At 52.9% G+C, this 2,139-nt stretch overlaps 1 protein-coding gene across 2 annotated transcripts in view; it reads right to left on the bottom strand.

Annotated features, from left to right (window-relative positions):
* The window catches only part of SMAGP (small cell adhesion glycoprotein), a 3,665-nt gene extending 1,695 nt beyond the window's left edge, over positions 1–1,970 (bottom strand). Inside the window, exon 1 of one of the 2 annotated variants that reach the window (XM_008629454.2) lies at positions 1,870–1,970. The gene's annotated coding sequence lies outside the window, so the exon portion shown is untranslated. Of the gene's footprint in view, positions 1–1,139; positions 1,785–1,869 lie in introns of those variants that run through there. The other variant, XM_017728718.1, reaches the window with a different exon arrangement.
* Positions 1,971–2,139: the final 169 nt, after the last annotated feature.

Here is a 2,139-nt window from a genome sequence, read left to right on the forward strand (position 1 = left end):
CCGGGGGGCGCCGGGAATTGGGGAAAAATGAACGTTCGGGATGGGCGGGACCCCGAGCAGGCAATGCCCGGCTCGGGCTGGCACAAGCCACCCACTCATTAAACTCCGTTTTACTTAAAACCAGCTCTGCTTTAAGCCAAACTTCTATTTAAACCCAGTTTTAATTTAAACCCAGCTTTGCTTTAAGCCTGGTTTTGCTGTAAGACCAGTTCTGCTTTAAAACCAGCCCTGCATTAAACCTTGCTTTGTTTTAATCCTGTTTTACTTTAAATTTTGTTTTGCTTGAAACCCAGCTTTGCTTGAAACCAAACTCTGCATTAATCCCAGCTTTGTTTTAAACCCGATTTTGCCTTAAATGCAGCTTTGCTTTAAACCCAGCTTTTCATTGAACCCGGTTTTCTTTCCAGCTCAATTTTGCTTTAAACCTGTTTTTACTTTAGTCCCAGTTTTATGTTAAACGCAGCTTTTCTTTAAACTTGGTTTTGCTTTAAACTCATTTTGCTTTAAACCCAACTTTAAGTCCAGCTTCTCATTAAACCCAGCTTTGAATTAGACCTGATTTTGCTTTAAACCCAGCTTTGAATTAGACCTGATTTTGCTTTAAACCCAGCTTTCCTTTAAACCCAGTTTGCTTTAGACACAATTTTGCTTTAAACAGTTTTGCATTAAATCCAGTTTTGCTTTAATCCCAGCTTTGTTTTAAACTCGGTTTCGCTTTAAACACAGCTTTGAATTAAACCAAGTTTTGCTTTAAATCCAGTTTCACTTTAAACCCGGTTTTGCTTTAACCCAGCTGTTCATTAAACCCAGCTTTGCTGTGAAGCTCCCCCAGCAGCGCTGTCCGGGAAGCCACGGGCCTTCCCCAAAGCCAACCACGACCGTCCCAAGGAGCAGCTGCTGCTCCCGGGTGGCTTCAGAGCGGAAACTGGGTCTGACTTCCCCAAAAGAGATCGGGATTTAAGAGAAAAAGAGGAAAAGGCGCCGCTGGATGGAACGGGAGCTGGTCCGAGCCTCAGGGAGGGATTCTTGGGAAGAGTCTGGCACTGCCAGTGGGAAACACAAACCCGTTCTGTGCCCAGCTCCCGAAAAATGGAATGCTGGGACCCACAGCACCCAAAAAACAGAATCCTGGGACTCACCAAAGGTCTAAACCCAGTTTTATCTGAGGAAAGGTTTGATTTCCATCAAACCATCCGTGGTCATGGAGGCGGAGCTCCTCGTGCTCTGTCCGGGGGCAGGGATGCTCCCTGTGGATGGCCCTCGCTGCTCCCGCCTTGGGATGGTGGGAAGGAACTCCCCAAAGCCCAGCGGGAAGGATCCGGTGCTTCCCAGCGCGGGAATCCACGGGGAGTTTGGCGGTGCCAGGCCGGGATGCAGCCCGGAAGAGGGGGCTGGCAGCGGGAGTGAATCATCCCCAGCACGCCGCATCCCGATGGATTTCCATGTGTTTTTAAAGCAGGGTTGTGAAAAGCCCTCATCTTCCTCATTCCTGCGCTCCGGCCGAGCGGCTCGAGAGCCGCTCCCGAGGGAACCTAACCCCGCTCCGCTGCTCTGACCCCCAAAACTCCTTCGAGGAGCGCTGGGGCTGCAGCCCCCCATTCCCATCCCCATTCCCATCCCCATTCCCATGCGCATTCCTGGTGTCCGGAGGACAGGATGAGCAAACCACCCCCACAGGGATTTTTTATGGGGTGCTTGGCAGTGCCTTCACAGCCCCCCCGTTCCCATCCCACTTCCATTCCCATTCCCGGCGGATGGAGGATGGGATCAGCAAACGTCTCCACGGGCTTCTTTTTGGGGTGCTCAGCAGCACCTTCCCAGCCCCCCCTTCCCCTCCCCAGCGGACGGAGGACGGGATTTGCTGCTCACCCTCATTTCTTCTCCGTCACCTTGCCATGATCCCCTGGGATCAGCACTTTGCTCCCCGTTTCCCCCTCAGCTTTCCTGCCGGATTTCCTGTTTTCAGCCTCTCCCTGTGGCAGGATCCGGCCTTTTCCCTCCCCTCCCACCCCAAATCCAGCTGGAAAATGCCCGGCCGAGCCCCGACATTCCGGCTTCACCCCAAACCAGCTGCACAGCCCGGCCCTCACTGCGGGGCTCCGGTGCCTCCGTGTCCAAAACCCCGTGCCTGGCGCACCC

The sequence above is a fragment of the Corvus brachyrhynchos genome, unplaced genomic scaffold, assembly GCF_000691975.1.
Source record: "Corvus brachyrhynchos isolate BGI_N302 unplaced genomic scaffold, ASM69197v1 scaffold193, whole genome shotgun sequence".
NCBI lineage: Eukaryota > Metazoa > Chordata > Aves > Passeriformes > Corvidae > Corvus > Corvus brachyrhynchos.